This window comes from Oncorhynchus mykiss, chromosome 9 (assembly GCF_013265735.2).
Source record: "Oncorhynchus mykiss isolate Arlee chromosome 9, USDA_OmykA_1.1, whole genome shotgun sequence".
Classification (NCBI taxonomy): domain Eukaryota; kingdom Metazoa; phylum Chordata; class Actinopteri; order Salmoniformes; family Salmonidae; genus Oncorhynchus; species Oncorhynchus mykiss.
Window position 1 is genome coordinate 72,228,092 of NC_048573.1, and position 23,760 is coordinate 72,251,851.

General features: G+C 45.7%; 1 protein-coding gene and 1 long non-coding RNA gene across 5 annotated transcripts in view; one reads left to right on the plus strand and one right to left on the minus strand.

Moving 5' to 3' along the window:
• Positions 1-1,857: 1,857 nt before the first annotated feature.
• LOC110532811 (AMP deaminase 2) overlaps positions 1,858-23,760 on the plus strand; it is a 70,274-nt gene continuing 48,371 nt past the window's right edge. Inside the window, exon 1 of the mRNA XM_036988940.1 lies at positions 1,858-2,122. The gene's annotated coding sequence lies outside the window, so the exon portion shown is untranslated. The remainder of the gene's footprint in view (positions 2,123-23,760) is intronic.
• Positions 8,037-10,528, minus strand: LOC118966115. 4 transcript variants are annotated; one of them, XR_005053370.1, is made up of 4 exons: positions 9,863-10,528; positions 9,491-9,719; positions 9,289-9,432; positions 8,039-9,090 (listed from the first exon to the last, which is right to left on the minus strand). It is a non-coding gene; the product is annotated as an uncharacterized LOC118966115 (long non-coding RNA). The 4 variants fall into 4 exon arrangements; XR_005053371.1 differs by having other exon boundaries at positions 8,037-9,090; positions 9,289-9,661; positions 9,748-10,528; XR_005053368.1 differs by having other exon boundaries at positions 8,038-9,090; positions 9,289-9,719; positions 9,863-10,525.

Genomic DNA, 23,760 nt, shown 5'->3' on the forward strand with positions numbered 1-23,760 from the left:
GTGCTTCTACACCTGCATTGCTTCCTGTTTGGGGTTTTAGGCTGGGTTTCTGTACAGTACTTTGAGATATCAGCTGATGTACGAAGGGCTATATAAATATTTGATCAAATTTGATTTGATTTGATAAGCCAAACGTCATTATTGACCGAAAATAAACTTTAACTGTTGCATCTCATTGTGTTGTTGTCCTCTACTGGCTAGATAGCTAAAATGGAGCATTTCCAAAATTAGCCATGAATGGAGATAGGGATTTGTACTTGTGGTTTACTCCAGTCCCTAGACACAACACATACACCATAATGTATCCTATACAAGTGCCGTATATAGGGATACTCAGTAGTAAGCCACTACTCACAGTGATCCTTAAGGTACGAAAGCAACTACGCACACAACCTCACTAATTGTTTTGAATATCCTCTTAACGTACACAAAGAAAGTGAGGATGGTTGGGAGGTGGTCTAGTAGGGGTTCAGATGGGTGGTCCAATAGGGGTCTAGATGGGTGGTCCAGTAGGGGGTCTAGATGGGTGGTTCAATAGGGGGTTGAGATGGGTGGTCCAGTAGGGGGTCTAGATGGGTGGTCCAGTAGGGGGTCCAGATGGGTGGTCCAGTAGGGGGTCCAGATGGGTGGTTCAGATGGGTGGTCCAGTAGGGGTCTGGATGGGTGGTCCAGTAGGGGGTCTATATGGGTGGTTCAATAGGGGGTCTAGATGGGTGGTTCAGATGGGTGGTCCAGTAGGGGGTCCAGATGGGTGGTCCAGTAGGGGGTCCAGTAGGGGGTCTGGATGGGTGGTTCATTAGGGGTCTAGATGGGTGGTCCAGTAGGGGGTCCAGATGGGTGGTCCAGTAGGGGGTCTAGATGTGTGGTCTAGTAGGGGGTCTAGATGGGTGGTCCAGTGGGGGTCCAGATGGGTGGTCCAGTAGGGGGTCCAGATGGGTGGTCTAGCAGGGGTCCAGATGGGTGGTCTAGTAGGGGTCTAGATGGGTGGTTCAGTAGGTGGTCTAGATGGGGGGTCCAGATGGGTGGTCCAGTAGGGGGTCTAGATGGGTGGTCCAGTAGGGGGTCTAGATGGGTGGTCCAGTAGGGGGTCTAGATGGGTGGTCTATCAGGGGGTCCAGATGGGTGGTTCAGTAGGGGGTCCGGATAGGGGATCAAGTAGGGGGTCTGGATGGGTGGTCTAGTAGGGGGTCCAGATGGGTGGTTCAGTAGGGGGTCTAGATGGGTGGTCTAGTAGGGGGTCCGGATAGGTGGTTCAGTAGTGGGTCCGGATAGGGGATCAAGTAGGGTGTCTGGATGGGTGGTCTAGTAGGGGGTCCAGATGGGTGGTTCAGTAGGGTGTCTGGATGGGTGGTCTAGTAGGGGGTCCGGATGGGTGGTCCAGTAGGGGTTCTAGATGGGTGGTCCAGTAGGGGGTCTAGATGGGTGGTTCAGTAGGGGGCCCAGATGGGTGGTTCAGTAGGGGGTCCAGATGGGTGGTCCAGTAGGGGTTCTAGATGGGTGGTCCAGTAGGGGTTCTAGATGGGTGGTCCAGTAGGGGGTCCAGAAGTTGAAGAACAACTGTTCTTTAAAACATTAGCCCTTCTTTATTCAAGTTAACCGGAGCCGGTCAGGTATCTGCATTGAGTTGGGATCTCCGGCTCTCCCACTGCTCTGCGCAGGCTGCGCAACCCCTACTGTAAGTGGGCACGTGGCCTCCGATACAAAATGCCCCATCCCCCTTATCAAGACATGCCTTTTCCCTTACAAGATAAAACAATAACAATTACAATAACAATTCTCTAAAAATCCTGGTTACAATTCTTTGCATAGTGAACACTGCATTTAAATAACACATTTCTACTTCCTCAATCAGCCTCTGAGGTGCTTTTACTTCTCTACCTAATCGTCTCATTTCGACAGGCTGCCCTGGTGGATCTGACACAGGAGTGTCTGGGCTTCTCTACCTAATCGTCTCATTTCGACAGGCTGCCCTGGTGGATCTGACACAGGAGTGTCTGGGCTTCTCTACCTAATCGTCTCATTTCGACAGGCTGCCCTGGTGGATCTGACACAGGAGTGTCTAGGCTTGACGTTGTCTGACCTGTAATGTCACTCTCTCGCCTGTCTGTTTGCTCACGCTCAGGTAAGTGGAACAAGCGTATCCTATTTCTCCTGTACGTAACCCCCTCAGGTATCATTACATCATGTGACCTGGTTGCCACGGTTTTCACCGCACGGGCCTCAACGCTCCGGGTTTTCCCATCATGCATTTTCACTCGATCGTTTGGACTGATTTTACCGAGCACCTTGGATCCCTTTTGTCATAGTGTCTTTTCTGTTCACTATTTTCTCCCCGTTTGTTAAAAAGGGTCCTTGTCATCCTTCTGTTTCCAGGAGTACTGGCAGCCTAGTGTTTAGTTTCCTATTTTGAACAACAGCTCTGCAGGAAACAATACCATGTTTCAGTGGAGTAGCCCTGTTTCCAGGAGTACTGGCAGCCTAGTGTTTAGTTTCCTATTTTGAACAACAGCTCTGCAGGAAACAATACCATGTTTCAGTGGAGTAGCCCTGTAGTTTAACAAAGCTAGATTCGAGTCCGTCTTTGAGTCGAGAGCTTCCTTAATTAACTGTTTTGACACCATTCTTTTGACTAACCCATTGCACTGCGGATACAGTGGGGTCAACATGACACGCTTGAACATTTGCAGTGTAACAAAAATCAGCGAAAGCTAAACTGTGAGGTGTTGTCCGTACGAACTACCTCTGCGACCCCAATGGACGAGCAAAGAATGACTTCATGTGAGTAATCACTTGACTAACAGTAGTGTCCTTCAGCAAAGCTCTCTGGGTAATGAGAGTAATAGCCCATCAGTAGAACATAGTTCTTGCCCTCAACAGAAAAGAGATCTATTCTCCATGGTCTCAATATCTCTTTTTCCCCAACTCACACTGTCTCTTTGCTCTGTTTTGACCTGTATTTCTGGCATGTTCCACAGGCTCTGACTGTCTGCTCTATGTCTGCGTTCATCTTGGGCCAGAATAACACTACTGGGGGGGGGGGGGGGGGTCAGCATGTTTTTCTGTAGCACACTTCTTGAACCCTTAGACATAATTCCATCCAGTACAGATATCTCATTCCTGTATTGACCATAAGGGTAGAGTATAGCTTGTACAGACCACCTACACGTTATGGATTCAATCACCTTTAACAAACATTTATCTTCTGCGGCAGTGCGTGAAATAACAGTCCACATTTCATCCGCGACTGTGCAACTCTTTCTGATAAGGTTTTACATGTACGGTCTTGTCCTGCTCGTGTATCCGGTTTGGTTGTGACCTTTCAAAAACTCTGGATAAATGTGTCTGCCACTAACACATTTTTTTTCCCCCTGGTCTGTACTCGAGTTGCAAGTCATATTTCAGAAGTTTTGGAAACAGTCTCTGTAGCCTTGGTGGTGTGAATGTTAGACACTTCTTTGCAATAGTAACCAAAGGTTTCTGATCTGTTTCGGGCCCACATTGTTTTTACCATAGATAAACACATGGAGTTTCCTCACACGCATATGACAGTGCCAATGCCTCTTTCTCAATCTGAGCATAATTACACTCAGAAGTTGCCAGAGCACTGGAGGCATTTGCTATTGGGCGCCATCTAGTGCCATACTGCTGTAACAACACTGCACCTAAACCTGCTTTAGAGGCTTCTGATGAGATTTTCATCATTGAACCTCTGTACTGGAGCGTGCATGATTAATGCCTTGAGCTGCTCCAACTCTTCCTGGGGATTACTGTTCCAACACCACTCTGTAGTTTTTACACAGTACACTTCTCATCTGACTCGTTGTTAAGCGGGGCGACACCGGGGGAACCCAAGAGCAGACAGAACAGGGTAAACAGATCCTGAGGAGAATCCAAGATAGTGGTGATGAGTAAAATCCAGAGTAGTTGGGTGGTGAGATGTGGAACAGGAGACAGAGACAGAGCGGTAACTGCAATTATAGGATAACGGTGTCAGGCAGGGAAACAGGCACAGCAGCGTAACAGGATCTTGAATAATCATAAATAGCTAGATTATGAACTGACTGAGCAGAGATTACGATCTGGCAGAGTGGAAGTGGCAGGACTGAGTATTTGTTAGAGGTCTTGATTATGGAACAGGTTGCAGCTGGAAGGGATTTGCTCTGACTCTTGCACACCTGTCTCCAACCACACAATCACACAGAGATGGAGGAAGAGAGATAGTGAGAGTGTGTGTACTGGGGGAGTAACTGCAGGTTAAGAAGACACCGGATGAACACCAGAGGGCGTAGCAGGAGCAGATGTGGTACAAATTTGCCCACATAGTTAACCATACTTACTAAGAACCTTCGTACACCCTCTTGATCGGTAGGCGGCGGCATGTTCGTGATGGCAGTCACTTAGCTCTGGTCTATCTGAACATCTTCACATGTTCGTTTTTCACCCAAGAAGGTTATTTCTGTATTTCTGAATTCCCGTTTGTCTGCGTTTAGGTTTCGCCCATTAGCTCTGGCCAGATCAAGTGCTGCTTTCAACGTTGTGTTGTGCTCTGACCCCGACTTACCCAGTTGCGGCCCACTTTTTGGAAGCAAACCACTCGATTTCGTCTCTGCGTTATATTGGCATCGAACATGTCACCCTCCCTAGGAGAGGGGGTGACCTTGATGATTTATTGTTAAAACGAGAGGCTGCCTGGATCTTTAATTTAAAGACCCTCGCTCCCTTCGGTCTCAACGTAGACTTTGATCTGAAGCCATTCTTGTGATTATTGTGACTTTGCCATTGTAAGTGTTTGTAAGCTAGTGTAGTCTAAAATGAATCTATGATCGTATGCTATCCATTTGTTTTTTTGTATGCTGTTCTTTGTATGCCATTTTAATATTTGAGCATTAACCAATGATATTAGGCCATACTTGGCCATTTTTACAGACACCTGTGTGTGTCTTTTGACACTATATAAACGAGTCATCCCGCAGTGTTTGTGACTGTACCCTGATGAAGACAGCTTGCCTGTCCAAACGTTGGACATTTACATTTTTGCATCTGAGCTCCTAGAGTGAACGGCTTTCCTTGTTTTTCAAGTTTTCTGACCCCATAATACCAACACATCAATGGACACTGTGGTGCCTGGCACACTCTCAGATATCTGTCGGACTGGCCTATGAAAGACTTCTGGTAATGAATTGAGAACAAACTGGAGCCTTTTAAATGAGTACCTACAAAAAAGGAGTATTTGAAAGTACAAATCCTTGACCTCTCTTTGTCTAGACTGATCTGCCAAACCCCTGAGGAGGCGTCTAGCTTTGAGAAGTATTGAGCCCCTAATATGTCCCCGAATATCTCCCTGTCACACCTGCTCCCGCTCCCCCACTCTGGCGCACGAGGGCACCAGACTGGCCCATCATTACGCACACTTGTCACCATCATTACGTATATCAGTGCTTCATGGGACTCACCTGGACTCTATTACCTTATAGATTGCCTCACCTATATCTGTCACTTCCTCAGTTTCTTCCCTGTGTCTGCATTAATGTTGTTTTGTTTCCCCTGTCCAGACGCAGTCCTTGTTTTGTTTAATGTCGGTTATTTATTAAATATTCACTCCCTCTACTTGCTTCTCATCTCCCAGCGTCTGTCCTCACAGAATGCAGACACCGATATTGGAGGTATCAGGGATTTTTTTTGTTGGGGTTGGTGACGTCGGGTCCGGGTGCCGCTGCCGAAGGAACCGGGAATGCCTCAGCTGGGTCGTCGGGCTTCCATGCCTTAGCTGTCGGGCTTCCATGCCTTAGCTGATTTTCTTGCCTCGGTTGGCTCGGCAGGCTCCCATGCCATGTTATGCCTCAGCTGGCTCGTCAGGCTCCCACACCCCAGCCGGCACCTCAGGCTCCCATGCCTCAGTCGGCTCGTCAGGCTCCCATGCCACGTTATGCCTCAGCCGGCTCGTCAGGCTCCCATGCCCCAGCCGGCACCTCGGGCTCCCATGCCTCAGTCGGCTCGTCAGGCTCCCATGCCTCAGTCAACTCATCAGGCTCCCATGCCTCAGTCAACTCATCAGGCTCCCATGCCTCAGCCGGCTCGTCAGGCTTCCACGCTTCAGCCGGCTTGTTGGGTTTCCACGCCTTAGCCTGCCCGTCGGGGGGTGAGGTACTGCTCCCGCTCCCCCCTCTGCCGCTCGATGGCGCCAGGTGGCCCATCATTACGCATACCTGTCACCATCGGTACACGCATCAGCGCTTCATGGGACTCACCTGGACTCTATTACATTATTGATTACCTCCCCTATATCTGTCACTTCCTCAGTTTCTTCCCCACCTGTGTCTACATTAATGTTGTTTTGTTTCCCCTGTCCAGACACTGTCCTTTTTTGTTTTTTTGTTTCTTGTTGGTTATTTATTAAATATTCGCTTCCTGTACTTCTGTCCTCACATTCCCCACTGGTAGGCAGCTGAAAGTGTTTGCTTTTTACATACTTGTTTAGTTCTGTTAGCTCGCTCAGACTGTGTATGGATCCGTCTTCCTTCTCAACTATTACTAGTGAGTGGACCCATTCAGTAGGCTCATCTACTTTGTCTAGGATATCTAAGGCCTCTAGCCTCAGTAGCTCTGCTTTTAGCTTGTCTCTTAGTGATAATGGGACCCTTCTAGGTACATGGATCACTGGTCTACAGTATCTCTGCTGTTAGCTGGTCTCTTAGTGATAATGAGACCTTTCTAGGTACATGGATCACTGGTCTACAGTATCTCTGCTGTTAGCTTGTCTCTTAGTGATAATGGGACCTTTCTAGGTACATGGATCACTGGTCTACAGTATCTCTGCTGTTAGCTGGTCTCTTAGTGATAATGAGACCTTTCTAGGTACATGGATCACTGGTCTACAGTATCTCTGCTGTTAGCTGGTCTCTTAGTGATAATGGGACCTTTCTAGGTACATGGATCACTGGTCTACAGTATCTCTGCTGTTAGCTTGTCTCTTAGTGATAATGGGACCTTTCTAGGTACATGGATCACTGGTCTACATTATCTCTGCTGTTAGCTGGTCTCTTAGTGATAATGGGACCTTTCTAGGTACATGGATCACTGGTCTACAGTATCTCTGCTGTTAGCTGGTCTCTTAGTGATAATGGGACCCTTCTAGGTACATGGATCACTGGTCTACAGTATCTCTGCTGTTAGCTTGTCTCTTAGTGATAATGGGACCCTTCTAGGTGCATGGATCACTGGTCTACAGTATCTCTGCTGTTAGCTTGTCTCTTAGTGATAATGAGACCTTTCTAGGTACATGGATCACTGGTCTACAGTATCTCTGCTGTTAGCTTGTCTCTTAGTGATGATGAGACCTTTCTAGGTTCATGGATCACTGGTCTACAGTATCTCTGCTGTTAGCTGGTGTCTTAGTGATAATGAGACCTTTCTAGGTACATGGATCACTGGTCTACAGTATCTCTGCTGTTAGCTGGTCTCTTAGTGATAATGAGACCTTTCTAGGTACATGGATCACTGGTCTACAGTATCTCTGCTGTTAGCTGGTCTCTTAGTGATAATGGGACCTTTCTAGGTACATGGATCACTGGTCTACAGTATCTCTGCTGTTAGCTTGTCTCTTAGTGATAATGGGACCTTTCTAGGTACATGGATCACTGGTCTACAGTATCTCTGCTGTTAGCTGGTCTCTTAGTGATAATGAGACCTTTCTAGGTACATGGATCACTGGTCTACAGTAGCTCTGCTGTTAGCTGGTCTCTTAGTGATAATGAGACCTTTCTAGGTACATGGATCACTGGTCTACAGTATCTCTGCTGTTAGCTGGTCTCTTAGTGATAATGAGACCTTTCTAGGTACATGGATCACTGGTCTACAGTATCTCTGCTGTTAGCTGGTCTCTTAGTGATAATGAGACCTTTCTAGGTACATGGATCACTGGTCTACAGTATCTCTGCTGTTAGCTGGTCTCTTAGTGATAATGAGACCTTTCTAGGTACATGGATCACTGGTCTACAGTATCTCTGCTGTTAGCTGGTCTCTTAGTGATAATGAGACCTTTCTAGGTACATGGATCACTGGTCTACAGTAGCTCTGCTGTTAGCTGGTCTCTTAGTGATAATGAGACCTTTCTAGGTACATGGATCACTGGTCTACAGTATCTCTGCTGTTAGCTGGTCTCTTAGTGATAATGAGACCTTTCTAGGTACATGGATCACTGGTCTACAGTATCTCTGCTGTTAGCTGGTCTCTTAGTGATAATGATACCTTTCTAGGTACATGGATCACTGGTCTACAGTATCTCTGCTGTTAGCTGGTCTCTTAGTGATAATGGGACCTTTCTAGGTACATGGATCACTGGTCTACAGTATCTCTGCTGTTAGCTGGTCTCTTAGTGATAATGGGACCTTTCTAGGTACATGGATCACTGGTCTACAGTATCTCTGCTGTTAGCTGGTCTCTTAGTGATAATGAGACCTTTCTAGGTACATGGATCACTGGTCTACAGTATCTCTGCTGTTAGCTGGTCTCTTAGTGATAATGGGACCTTTCTAGGTACATGGATCACTGGTCTACAGTATCTCTGCTGTTAGCTGGTCTCTTAGTGATAATGAGACCTTTCTAGGTACATGGATCACTGGTCTACAGTATCTCTGCTGTTAGCTGGTCTCTTAGTGATAATGGGACCTTTCTAGGTACATGGATCACTGGTCTACAGTATCTCTGCTGTTAGCTGGTCTCTTAGTGATAATGGGACCTTTCTAGGTACATGGATCACTGGTCTACAGTATCTCTGCTGTTAGCTGGTCTCTTAGTGATAATGGGACCTTTCTAGGTACATGGATCACTGGTCTACAGTATCTCTGCTGTTAGCTGGTCTCTTAGTGATAATGGGACCTTTCTAGGTACATGGATCACTGGTCTACAGTATCTCTGCTGTTAGCTGGTCTCTTAGTGATAATGGGACCTTTCTAGGTACATGGATCACTGGTCTACAGTATCTCTGCTGTTAGCTGGTCTCTTAGTGATAATGAGACCTTTCTAGGTACATGGATCACTGGTCTATGTGGATGCTCTAACTCCATGTTGTTCTGCACCTTGAGTTTTACTCTTCCCTGAAAAACATCAGCATATGAACCTTCCCTGGAAAACATCAGCATATGAACCTTCCCTGGAAAACATCAGCATATAAACCTTCCCTGGAAAACATCAGCATATGAACCTTCCCTGGAAAACATCAGCATATGAACCTTCCCTGGAAAACATCAGCATATGCATCCTCAACATTAGTCATTTCAGCATATGAACCTTCCCTGGAAAACATCAGCATATGCATCCCCAACATTAGTCATTTCAGCATATGAACCTTCCCTGGAAAACATCAGCATATGCATCCTCAACATTAGTCATTTCAGCATATGAACCTTCCCTGGAAAACATCAGCATATGAACCTTCCCTGGAAAACATCAGCATATGCATCCTCAACATTAGTCATTTCAGCATATGAACCTTCCCTGGAAAACATCAGCATATGCATCCCAACATTAGTCATTTCAGCATATGAACCTTCCCTGGAAAACATCAGCATATGCATCCCAACATTAGTCATTTCAGCATATGAACCTTCCCTGGAAAACATCAGCATATGCATCCCAACATTAGTCATTTCAGCATATGAACCTTCCCTGGAAAACATCAGCATATGCATCCTCAACATTAGTCATTTCAGCATATGAACCTTCCCTGGAAAACATCAGCATATGAACCTTCCCTGGAAAACATCAGCATATGCATCCTCAACATTAGTCATTTCAGCATATGAACCTTCCCTGGAAAACATCAGCATATGCATCCCAACATTAGTCATTTCAGCATATGAACCTTCCCTGGAAAACATCAGCATATGCATCCCAACATTAGTCATTTCAGCATATGAACCTTCCCTGGAAAACATCAGCATATGCATCCTCAACATTAGTCATTTCACCATATGAACCTTCCCTGGAAAACATCAGCATATGCATCCCAACATTAGTCATTTCAGCATATGAACCTTCCCTGGAAAACATCAGCATATGAACCTTCCCTGGAAAACATCAGCATATGCATCCCAACATTAGTCATTTCAGCATATGAACCTTCCCTGGAAAACATCAGCATATGCATCCTCAACATTAGTAATTTCACCATATGAACCTGTTTTACTAGACCCAGTAAGTTACATGACTTTAACCCAAAGATGGCTGTTTATTTCTCTCTTTACTATGACAAACGAAACCTTGTGAGATCATCTCCCTCCAGCACCAATGTTCATGTCCCTGAAGCGGCAATTGCTTCACCACTGTAATCTTCCAGTCTTCTCCTTTGTTTTGTGTTCACCACTGGTTTTACCTGTAACCGTAACAATTCAGTGTCTGGAACGATGTTGACCTGTGATCCAGGGTCAATTCAGTGTCTGGAACGATGTTGACCTGTGATCCAGGGTCAATTCAGTGTCTGGAACGATGTTGACCTGTGATCCAGGGTCAATTCAGTGTCTGGAACGATGTTGACCTGTGATCCAGGGTCAATTCAGTTTCTGGAACGATGTTGACCTGTGATCCAGGGTCAATTCAGTTTCTGGAACGATGTTGACCTGTGATCCAGGGTCAATTCAGTGTCTGGAACGATGTTGACCTGTGATCCAGGGTCAATTCAGTCTCTGGAACGATGTTGACCTGTGATCCAGGGTCAATTCAGTTTCTGGAACGATGTTGACCTGTGATCCAGGGTCAATTCAGTTTGTGGAATGATGTTGACCTGTGATCCAGGGTCAATTCAGTTTGTGGAATGATGTTGACCTGTGATCCAGGGTCAATTCAGTTTGTGGAATGATGTTGACCTGTGATCCAGGGTCAATTCAGTTTGTGGAATGATGTTGACCTGTGATCCAGGGTCACGTTTGAACACAATGTCAGGTCCATTAGTCTGGTAGGTAGCAGTCCAGTCCTCCTCTGGTCCTGTAGGTGTGACTGGTCCATTAGTCTGGTAGGTAGCAGTCCAGTCCTCATCTGGTCCTGTAGGTGTGTCTGGTCCATTAGTCTGGTAGGTAGCAGTCCAGTCCTCCTCTGGTCCTGTAGGTGTGTCTGGTCCATTAGTCTGGTAGGTAGCAGTCCAGTCCTCCTCTGGTCCTGTAGGTGTGACTGGTCCATTAGTCTGGTAGGTAGCAGTCCAGTCCTCCTCTGGTCCTGTAGGTGTGACTGGTCCATTAGTCTGGTAGGTAGCAATCCAGTCCTCCTCTGGTCCTGTAGGTGTGTCTGGTCCATTAGTCTGGTAGGTAGCAGTCCAGTCCTCCTCTGGTCCTGCAAGTGTGATTGTTCCCACAAAGAGGTCACCCAAAGCACCCTCATCGTACAGTGTACTGTATTTTGTTGTCTCCGCTTCCTGCATTTGGTTATTCATGCCACAGTTGTGACACTCTTTTATAGATGCTGGGCACTGGAGAGGTCTGTGCTGTCCTCCGTAGTCGCCGCACGAGCGCTGGTCCCCTGAAGTGCGCTGACGGCTGCTGTCGGCTCTGTTCTTTGAAGTCGTTTAGCTCTTCCTTTTTTATTATGCTCCACCTGTTTTATTAAAATATATATATACATTTAACCTTTATTTAACGAGGCAAGTCAGTTAAGAACAAATTCTTATTGACAATGATGGCCTACCAAAAGGCAAAAAAAAGGCTTCCTGTGGGGACGGAAGCTGGGATTAAAAATAAAAATAAATTGAATAACAATATAGGACAAAAGAGACAACACTACATAAAGAGAGACCTAAGACAACAACATAGCAAGGCAGCAACACATGACAACACAGCATGGTAGCAACATAACATGGCAGAAGCACAACATGGTAGCAGCACAAAACAGGGTACAAACATTATTGGGCACAGACAACAGCACAAAGGGCAAGAAGGTAGAGACAACAACAACAATCACACAAAGCAACCACAACTGTCAGTAAGAGTGTCCATGATTGAGTTCTTGAATGAAGAGATTTAGGTAAAACGGTCCAGTTTGAGTGTTTGTTGCAGCTCGTTCCAGTCACTAGCTGCAGCGAGCTGAAAAGACTAGCAACCCAGGGATGTGTGTGCTTTGGGGACCTTTAACCACATGTGACTGGCAGAACGGGTGTTGTATGTGGACGATGAGGGCTGTAGTAGATCTCTCAGATAGGAGGGAGTGAGGCCTAAGAGGGATTTAGAAATAAGGATCAACCAGTGGGTCTTGCAACGGGTATACAGAGATGACCAGTTTACAGAAGAGTATAGAGTGCAGTGATGTGTCCCTCTGGGATATGTGGGATGCTAGCGTCCCACCTGGCCAAAAGCCAGGGAAATTGCAGAGCGCCAAATTCAAATAAATTACTATAAAAATCAGACTTTCATTAAATCACACATGTAAGATACCAAATTAAAGCTACACTTGTTGTGAATCCAGCCAACATGTCAGATTTCAAAAAGGCTTTTCGGTGAAAGCAAACTATGCTATTATCTGAGGATAGCACCTCCGTAAACAAAGAGAGATAAGCATATTTCAACCCTGCAGGCGTGACACAAAACGGAGAAAGAAAAATATAATTCATGCCTTACCTTTGACGAGCTTCTTTTGTTGGCACTCCAATATGTCCCATAAACATCACAAATGGTCCTTTTGTTCGATTAATTCCGTCTAAATATATCCAAAATGTCCATTTATTTGGCGCGTTTGATCCAGAATAACATCGGTTCCAACTTGCGCAACGTGACTACAAAATATCTGTTACCTGTAAACTTTGCCAAAACATTTGAAACTACTTTTGTAATACAACTTAAGTTTTTTTTAACGTAAATAATCAATAAAATGAAGACGGGATGATCTGTGTTCAATACGGGAGGAAAACAAACTGTAGCTAGCTTTCTGTTCACGCGCCTCTATCTATCAGTACACTTCAAGTTACCCTCGTTCAATATGGCCGTACTTCTTCATTACACAAAGGAAAAACCTCAACCAGTTTCTAAAGACTGTTGACATCCAGTGGAAGTGATAGGAACTGCAAGAAGGTCCCTTAGAAATCTGAATTCCCAATGAAAAGAGAGTGACCTCAAAATACTACCCCCTGTCACCAAGAAGTTGTTTAAGGAGCATCGGTGACAAATCTGATGGCCGAATGGTAAAGAACGAATCAAATTAATTTGTATTTGTCACATACACATGGTTAGCAGATGTTAATGAGAGTGTATTGAAATGCTGGTGCTTCTAGTTCCACCATGCAGTAATATCTAACAAGTAATCCAACAATTTCCAACAATTTCACAACAACTACCTTATACACACATGTGTAAAGGAATGAATAAGAATATGTACATAAAAATATATGGATGAGTGATGGCCGAACGGCACAGGCAAGATGCAGTTGATGGTATAGAGTACATATGAGATGAGTTGTGTAGGGCATGTAAATATTATTCACAGTTGCGTTGTTCAAAGTGGCTAGCGATACATTTATTACATCCAATTTTCTATTATTAAAGTGGATAGAGATGAGTCAGTGTGTTGGCAGCAGCCACTCAATGTTAGTGATGGCTGTTTAACAGTCTGATGGCCTTGAGATAGAAGCTGTTTTGTCTCTCTGTCCCAGCTTTGATGCACCTGTACTGACCTCGCCTTCTGGATGATAGCGGGGTGAACAGGCAGTGGCTCGGGTGGTTGCTGTCCTTGATTAACTTTTTTGGCCTTCCTGTGACATCTGGTGGTGTAGGTGTCCTGGAGGGCAGGTAGTTTGCCCCCGGTGATGTGTTGTGCAGACCTCACTACCCTCTGGAGAGCCTTACGGTTGTGGGCGGAGCAGTTGCCATAACAGGCGGTGAACATCTAGCCGCTCGAGAGCACCCTTACCTGCCGATCTATAAATCACATCTAGCTCTGGGTAGGATGGTCATCTGAATCAAATCAAATCAAACTTTATTTGTCACATCCGCCAGATACAACAAGTTCCCACAAATAAATGTTTACTTTACAAGCCCTTAACCAGCAGTGCAGTTCAAGAAGAGTTCAGAAAATATTTACTAAATAAACTAAAGTAAAACAATATTAAAAGTAACACAACAACATAACAGTAACGAGGCTGTATTACAGAGGGAACCGGTACCGAGTCAGTGTGCAGGGGTACAGGTTAGAGGTCATTTGTACATGTAGGTAGGGGTAAAGTGACTATGCATAAATAATAAACAGCGAGTAGCAGCAGTGTACATGTAGGTAAATGGAGGAAGTGGGTCGTTGTAAATAGTCCGGTGGCCATTTGATTAATTGTTCAGCAGTCTTATGGCTTGGGGGTAGAGTCTTTTGGTCCTAGAATTGGCACTCCGGTACCGCTTGCCGTGCGGTAGCAGAGAAAAGGGTATTTGACTTGGGTGACTGGAGTCTCTGACATCTTTTAGGGCCTTCCTCTGACATCGCCTGGTATATAGGTCCTGGATGTCAGGAAGCTTGGCCCCAGTGATGTACAGAGCCGTACGCATTACCCTCTGTAACGTCTTACGGTCGGATGCAGAACAGAACTTTTTGAGAATATTGGGACCCATGCCAAATCTTTTCAGTCTTCTGAGGAGGAAAGGTTTTGTCATTCCCTCTTCACGACTGTCTTGGTGTGTTTGGACCATGATAGATCGCTGGTGATGTGGACACCAGGGAACTTGAAACTCTCGACCGGCTCCGCTCCAGCCCCATTGATGTTAATGGGGATGTGTTCGGCCCGCCCATAGTCCACGATCAGCTCCTTTGTCCTGCTCACATTGAGGGAGAGGTTGTTGTCCTGACACCACACTGCCAGTTTCGTGGGTGAACAGGGAGTATAGGAGGGGACTAAGTACACACCCCTGATGGGCCCCGGTGTTGAGGATCAGCGTGGAAGATGCGTTGTTGACTACCCTTACCACCTGGGGCGGCCCGTCAGGAAGTCCAAGATCCAGTTGCAGAGGGAGGTGTTTAGTCCCAGGGTCCTTAGCTCAATGATGAGCTTCATGGGCACTATGGTGTTGAACGCTGAGCTGTAGTCAATGAACAGCATTCTCACATAGGTGTTCCTTTTGTCCAGGTGGGAAAGGGCAGTGTGGAGTGCGATTGCAAATGCGTCATCTGTGGGGGCAGTATGCGAATTGGAGTGGGTCTAGGGTATCCGGGAGAAATCAGGGTTAGTTTGGCAGCTGGTGTGTAAGAGGCGTGATTTATGATAGAGGAAACCAAGTCTAGATTTAACTTTAGCCTGCAGCTTTGATGTGTGATGAGAGAAGGACAGTGTACCATCTAGCCATACTCTCAAGTACTTGTATGAGTTGACTACAAGCTCTAAATTCTCAGGGTAGGAATCACAGCTGTGGGGAGAGGGGCATTCATCTTACCAAACCACATGACCTTTGTTTTGGAGGTGTTCAGAACAAGGTTAAGTTAAGGGCAGAGAAAGCTTGTTGGACACTAAGAAAGCTTTGTTGTAGAACGTTTAACACAATATCCCGGGAGGGGCCAGTTGAGTAAAAGACTGTATCATCTGCATATAAATGGATGAGAGAGCTTCCTACTGCCTGAGCTATGTTGTTGACGTAAATTGAGAAGAGCGTGGGGCCTAGGACCAAACCTTGGGGTACACCCTTGGTGACAGGCAGTGGCTGAGACAGCAGTTGTTCTGACTTTATACACTGCACTCTTTGAAAGAGGTAGTTAGCAACCCAGGCCAAAAACCCCTCAGAGACACCAATACTTCTTAGCCGGCCCACAATGGAATGGTCTACCGTATCAAAAGCTTTGGCCAAGTCAATAAAAAAAGCAGCACAATATTGCTTAGAATCAAGCGCAATGGTGACATCATTGAGGGCCTTTAAGTTTGCAGTGACACATCCATAACCTGAGCTGAAACCAGATTGCATACCAGAGTGAATACTATAGACATCAAGAAAGCCAGTCAGTTGATTATTGACACGTTTTTCCAACACTTTTGGTAAACAGGGCAAAAAATAAATAGGCCTATAACAGTTAGGATCAGATTGATCTCCCCTTTCAATAAAGGACGAACCGTGGCTGCCTTCCAAGCAATGGAACCTCCCCAAAGAGGAGAGCCAGGTTAAAAAGATCAGAAATAGGCTTGGCGATTGTAGGGGCAGCAACCTTAAAGAAGAAAGGGTCTAAACCATCTGACCCAGATGTTTTTTTGGGGTCATGTTTAAGGAGCTCCTTTAGCACCTCAGACTCAGTGACTACCAGCAGGAAGAAACTTTGTAATGGGGCAGGGGAAAAGAGGGAGGAGCATCGGGGATAGTCGCATTAGAAGCGGTGGGAGATGAGGAGGTGTTGGACAGGCAATGAGGCATGGCAGAGTCAAATAGGAATCCTGACTTAATGAAGTGGTGATTAAAGAGCTCAGCCATGTGCTTCTTGTCAGTAACAACCATATCATCAACATTAAGGGACATGGGCAGCTGTGAGGAGGAGGGTTTATTCTCCATACGGTGTCACCAAGAACACCACTGTCCATTGACCGTAACTGACTCTGAGTAACTGTAAGGAATTATATTAATATCTGTACATTATAGGAAGACGCTTGGGCGTGGAAAAGACATACAATGCGTTAACTGTTTCTTAGGAACACCTGTAATTACAAAAGTACAACGCTTTATGTTTTAGCTTGAGACTAAGGATCAGTGGTCGACACGTAACAAGTGCATTAAGAGATCAATCGTACAAGTCATATGCCTGTGTGTTGAACTATACTGTTGGTAACAGATGGTTAAAGGGAACTAAGCCAGTTTCCTGTTGATGCTATGCTCCAGTCTTACTTCTCCAAGCACATGATAGCAAATAGAGGAAGAAGGATAGGGAAACTAACTGCCAATAACACAATAAGCTGAACTCTGCCTAGCAGAGACAACTTTGTATTAGTAACTGATAATTCTGAGTTTATATGGTATTAAGTTATGGGACATCATCCCTTACAATTACTCTCTCTAGCTTGACACATTTGCATTGATTGCTCTTTCTAGTGTCAATTCACTCTCACCATGTAACTTTTTCTCATCCCCTTGTCTCTCACTGTCACGCCCTGACCGTAGATTGCTTTGTATGTTTCTATTTTTTGTTTGGTCAGGGTGTGATGTGGGTGGGCATTCTATGTTTGTTTGTCTAGGTTTTGTATTTCTATGTTTTGCCCGGTTATGGTTCTCAATCAGGGACAGCTGTCTTCCGTTGTCTCTGATCGAGAACCATACTTAGGTAGCCTGTTTTCCCACTGTTAGTTGTGGGTGGTTGCTTTCTGTTTTTGTGTCTGCACCAGACAGAACTGTTTCGGTTGTGTTCTTTGTTGTTTTGCATTTTAGTGTTCAGTTTCGAATAAAAAACATGAACACGTTGCACCTTGGTCCTCACCTTCATCCACCAACGTCCGTGACACTCACCCCCATGAAAATTCTATCTCGTAACACTGAGTCTGCAATTTGACTGAAATTACACAACTGACATTTCAGTTTTAAGTCCATAATAACAACATTATTTGTTTCATTCTGACATCTACTGTTTAAAACATACCTCTCAGATGTTTAGTTTCTTCTGGGAGTACAAAAATACAGACATTTGGCTAATCTGCTTGCTCCTGATCTGTTATCTGAAAGCTGTTGTAGACACTAATGGCGTCCAAGCCAGGTACTGTGAGAAACGGTGCGACCTTCTGTGCGTCGTCTTTTTCAGCTCGCCGTCAGATAGAGTGTGAAACGCTGCTTGAACCGCTTTTCCATTGTTCTTCAACGTTGTCGTTAAGTTTCAGATCTGTTCTTTAGCTGCTCCATGTCGTTAACCAGCTAACACTGCAAAACAACGATTCCTCGCGCCAATAGTCCTTGCAGTGGTTCTGCCGTGAAGTCTTGGAGCCCCAAAACATCTCGACTGCAGATATAGCGAAGTCCAGCTTCTTGATGTCCAGACATTTGTGCAATTAATCACTGTGGCTATAAATACCACAAAATCCACCTTCTTCACAATGAGGGTATCCAGATCACTCAATTGACTTAAAACACTAGCAAATGGTTGCAATGCCTCCACTGCCATATCTTCAACGCTGTTGTCTCTTGCCCCTTCGACTCTCTTCTCTGCCTCCACGTAAGAGATCCGCTGAGTAGCCTTGATCCTTGACACCTCAAACTCCTTCACCCTAACAGGGCACTCAAGGAAGTCCGGAGCACGATCAATTGCAATATTTTCAATATCATACTTCTCTCGTCTGCAAACATTTGACACTTGTCAGAAACTAGGACCTGGACTTGTCAGAATCTATAGAAACTAGGGCCTGGACTTGTCAGAATCTATAGAAACTAGGGCCTGGACTTGTCAGAATCTATAGAAACTAGGGCCTGGACTTGTCAGAATCTGTAGAAACTAGGGCCTGGACTTGTCAGAATCTATAGAAACTAGGGCCTGGACTTGTCAGAATCTATAGAAACTAGGGCCTGGACTTGTCAGAATCTGTAGAAACTAGGGCCTGGACTTGTCAGAATCTGTAGAAACTAGGGCCTGGACTTGTCAGAATCTATAGAAACTAGGGCCTGGACTTGTCAGAATCTATAGAAACTAGGCCCTGGACTTGTCAGAATCTGTAGAAACTAGGGCCTGGACTTGTCAGAATCTATAGAAACTAGGGCCTGGACTTGTCAGAATCTATAGAAACTAGGCCCTGGACTTGTCAGAATCTATAGAAACTAGGGCCTGGACTTGTCAGAATCTGTAGAAACTAGGGCCTGGACTTGTCAGAATCTATAGAAACTAGGGCCTGGACTTGTCAGAATCTATAGAAACTAGGGCCTGGACTTGTCAGAATCTATAGAAACTAGGGCCTGGACTTGTTAGAATCTGTAGAAACTAGGGCCTGGACTTGTCAGAATCTATAGAAACTAGGGCCTGGACTTGTCAGAATCTATAGAAACTAGGGCCTGGACTTGTCAGAATCTGTAGAAACTAGGGCCTGGACTTGTCAGCATCTGTAGAAACTAGGGCCTGGACTTGTCAGAATCTATAGAAACTAGGGCCTGGACTTGTCAGAATCTGTAGAAACTAGGGCCTGGACTTGTCAGAATCTGTAGAAACTAAATTTCTGTCTGCTGAGGGACTGGACTAAAATGGACTGGATTAAGATGGACTGGACTATATGGGACCAAGACGGACTGGACTATATTGGACTAAGATGGACTGGACTATATGGGACTAAGATGGACTGGACTATATGGGACTAAGATGGACTGGACTATATGGGACTAAGATGGACTGGACTAAGATGGACTGGACTATATGGGACTAAGATGGACTGGACTATATGGGACTAAGAGGGACTGGACTAAGATGGACTGGACTATATGGGACTAAGATGGACTGGGCTAAGATGGACTGGACTATATGGGACTAAGATGGACTGGCCTACATGGGACTAAGATGGGCTGGACTATATGGGACTAAGATGGGCTGGACTATATGGGACTAAGATGGACTGGACTATATGGGACTAAGATGGACTGGACTATATGGGACTAAGATGGACTGGACTATATGGGACAGAGGGACTGGACTATGCTGTGAATGTTGCTGAAAGCTACTGATCCTGCAATTATATAAACTAATGTAATGTGTCTTTCTGCAGGTTTCTATTCTGACATGAGGCATTTCTGTGTTAATGAGCTAAAGGTTTAAGCTTCCCCATAGACGGAGTGGAATAATCTCTTCTAGATGATATATCTCTGTAATAACATGTCTGTCTATGCTAGTCTAGTGAGTCATCTACCCTCCACCTGCCCTTGAGAGAGAGATCTTCTAGTCCAGTGACTCAATCTTTTACTACAGGCTGGCCTGCCACCCTGGCTTTACCTCAAAAGAGAAGCTCGCTCTCTACATATCTCTCTCTCTACATCTCTCTCTCTCTCTCTCTACATATATCCCTCCCCCTCTCTCTCTCTCTCTCTCTCTCTCTCTCTCTCTCTCTCTCTCTACATTTCTCTCTCTGTATATGTATATTTTTTTGTGTGCTCAGATTAGGGCAACAGATTCTAGATGGAATTTGTATTTGTGGTCCTGCAACACCATTATTTTTGTCTTACTGAGATTTACTTTTAGGGCCCAGGTCTGGCGGAATCTGTGCAGAAGATCTAGGTGCTGCTGTAGGCCCTCCAACAGTGTGTGAAAACCTTGTGAAGACTTACAGAAAACGTTTGACCTCTGTCATTGCCAACAAAGGGTATATAACAAAGGATTGAGAAACTTTTGATATTGACCAAATACTTATTTTCCACCATAATTTGCAAATAAATTCACAAAAAATCCTACAATGTGATTTTCTGGATTTCTTTTCTCATTTTGTCTGTCATAGTTGAAGTGTACCATTGATGAAAATTACAGGCCTCTCATCTTTTTAAGTGGGAGAACTTGCACAATTGGTGGCTGACTAAATACTTTTTTGCCCCACTGTACACTACATGGCCAAAAGTATATGGATACCTTTTCAAATAATTTGACTCAGCCCCCTCATTGCTGACAGCCGTGCAATCTCCATAGACAAATATTGGAAGTAGAATGGTCGATACTAAAGAGCTCAGTGACTTTCAACGTGGCACCGTGAGAGGATGCCACCTTTCCAACAAGTCAGTTTGTCAAATTTCTGCCCTGCTAGAGCGGTCCCGGTCAAATATAAGTCCTGTTATTGTGAAGTGGAAACGTCTCGGAGCAACAACGGCTCAGCCGCGAAGTGGTAGGCCACACAAGCTCACAGAACAGGACCGCCGAGTGCTGAAGCGCGTAGCGTGTAAAAATCATCTGTCCTCAGTTGAAACACTCACTACCGAGGTCCAAACTGCCTCTGGAAGCAACTCAGTACAACAACTGTTAGTTGGAAGCTTCATGAAATGGGTTTCCATGGCCGATCATCCGCACACAAGCCTAAGATCACCATGTGCAATGCCAAGCGTCAGCTGGAGTGGTGTAAAGCTCGTCGCCATTGGACTCTGGAGCAGTGGAAACACGTTCTCTGGCGTGATGAATCATGCTTCACCATCTGGCAGTCCAACAGACAAATCTGTGATTGGTGGATGCCAGAAGAACGCTACTTGCGGAGGAGAAATAATGGTCTGTGGCTGTTTTTCAGGGTTTGGTCTGGGTCTGGTTCCAGTGAAGGGAAATCCTAATGCTACAGCATACAATGACAATCTAGACGATTCTGTGCTTCTTTGTGGCAACAGTTTGGCAAAGGCCCTTTCCTGTTTCAGCATGACAATGCCCCCATGCACAAAGTGAGGTCCATGCAGAAATGATTTGTCGAGATCGGTGTGGAAGAACTTGACTGGCCTGCACAGAGCCCTGACCTCAACTCCATAGAATGAAATGGAATGCTGACTGCGAGCCAGGCCTAATCACCCAACATCAGTACCCAACCTCACTAAATGCTCTTGTGGCTGAATGGAAGCAAGTCTACGCAGCAATGTTCCATCATCTAGTGGAAAGCCTTCCCAGAAGAGTGGAGGCTGTTATAGCAGCAAAGGGGAACCAACTCAATTTCTTTCTTAGGTTTTTGCATTCTCCATCAAACCAACTGTTATTGTTGTTAATTTTCTGAAGTTGTCTGCTTGACATTTTTAGATTTGATAAGGAAGCTGAGATATCAAATATACTGTTTAGGTTTTCTACTGCCAAGTTTACACCTTCACTATTACAGTGGAACGTTTTGTACGTTGTCTAGAAGGGATTACATTTGTTGTTGCCTAATTGTTTTCTGGTAGGTTTCTACACTACTTTCCTTCCATCTATAGCATGTCTTAATATTACTCAGTTCCTTTGGCTTTGATGCCTCATGATTGAGTATTGTTCAAGTAGACTGTGATTTTGCTGTGATCTGATAGGTGTGTCAGTGGGCTGACTGTGATCTGATAGGTGTGTCAGTGGGCTGACTGTGATCTGATAGGTGTGTCAGTGGGCTGACTGTGATCTGATAGGTGTGTCAGTGGGCTGACTGTGATCTGATAGGTGTGTCAGTGGGCTGACTGTGATCTGATAGGTGTGTCAGTGGGCTGACTGTGATCTGATAGGTGTGTCAGTGGGCTGACTGTGATCTGATAGGTGTGTCAGTGGGCTGACTGTGATCTGATAGGTGTGTCAGTGGGCTGACTGTGATCTGATAGGTGTGTCAGTGGGCTGACTGTGATCTGATAGGTGTGTCAGTGGGCTGACTGTGATCTGATAGGTGTGTCAGTGGGCTGACTGTGATCTGATAGGTGTGTCAGTGGGCTGACTGTGATCTGATAGGTGTGTCAGTGGGCTGACTGTGATCTGATAGGTGTGTCAGTGGGCTGACTGTGATCTGATAGGTGTGTCAGTGGGCTGACTGTGATCTGATAGGTGTGTCAGTGGGCTGACTGTGATCTGATAGGTGTGTCAGTGGGCTGACTGTGATCTGATAGGTGTGTCAGTGGGCTGACTGTGATCTGATAGGTGTGTCAGTGGGCTGACTGTGATCTGATAGGTGTGTCAGTGGGCTGACTGTGATCTGATAGGTGTGTCAGTGGGCTGACTGTGATCTGATAGGTGTGTCAGTGGGCTGACTGTGATCTGATAGGTGTGTCAGTGGGCTGACTGTGATCTGATAGGTGTGTCAGTGGGCTGACTGTGATCTGATAGGTGTGTCAGTGGGCTGACTGTGATCTGATAGGTGTGTCAGTGGGCTGACTGTGATCTGATAGGTGTGTCAGTGGGCTGACTGTGATCTGATAGGTGTGTCAGTGGGCTGACTGTGATCTGATAGGTGTGTCAGTGGGCTGACTGTGATCTGATAGGTGTGTCAGTGGGCTGACTGTGATCTGATAGGTGTGTCAGCTGGCTGACTGTGATCTGATAGGTGTGTCAGTGGGCTGACTGTGATCTGATAGGTGTGTCAGTGGGCTGACTGTGATCTGATAGGTGTGTCAGTGGGCTGACTGTGATCTGATAGGTGTGTCAGTGGGCTGACTGTGATCTGATAGGTGTGTCAGTGGGCTGACTGTGATCTGATAGGTGTGTCAGTGGGCTGACTGTGATCTGATAGGTGTGTCAGTGGGCTGACTGTGATCTGATAGGTGTGTCAGTGGGCTGACTGTGATCTGATAGGTGTGTCAGTGGGCTGACTGTGATCTGATAGGTGTGTCAGTGGGCTGACTGTGATCTGATAGGTGTGTCAGTGGGCTGACTGTGATCTGATAGGTGTGTCAGTGGGCTGACTGTGATCTGATAGGTGTGTCAGTGGGCTGACTGTGATCTGATAGGTGTGTCAGTGGGCTGACTGTGATCTGATAGGTGTGTCAGTGGGCTGACTGTGATCTGATAGGTGTGTCAGTGGGCTGACTGTGATCTGATAGGTGTGTCAGTGGGCTGACTGTGATCTGATAGGTGTGTCAGTGGGCTGACTGTGATCTGATAGGTGTGTCAGTGGGCTGACTGTGATCTGATAGGTGTGTCAGTGGGCTGACTGTGATCTGATAGGTGTGTCAGTGGGCTGACTGTGATCTGATAGGTGTGTCAGTGGGCTGACTGTGATCTGATAGGTGTGTCAGTGGGCTGACTGTGATCTGATAGGTGTGTCAGTGGGCTGACTGTGATCTGATAGGTGTGTCAGTGGGCTGACTGTGATCTGATAGGTGTGTCAGTGGGCTGACTGTGATCTGATAGGTGTGTCAGTGGGCTGACTGTGATCTGATAGGTGTGTCAGTGGGCTGACTGTGATCTGATAGG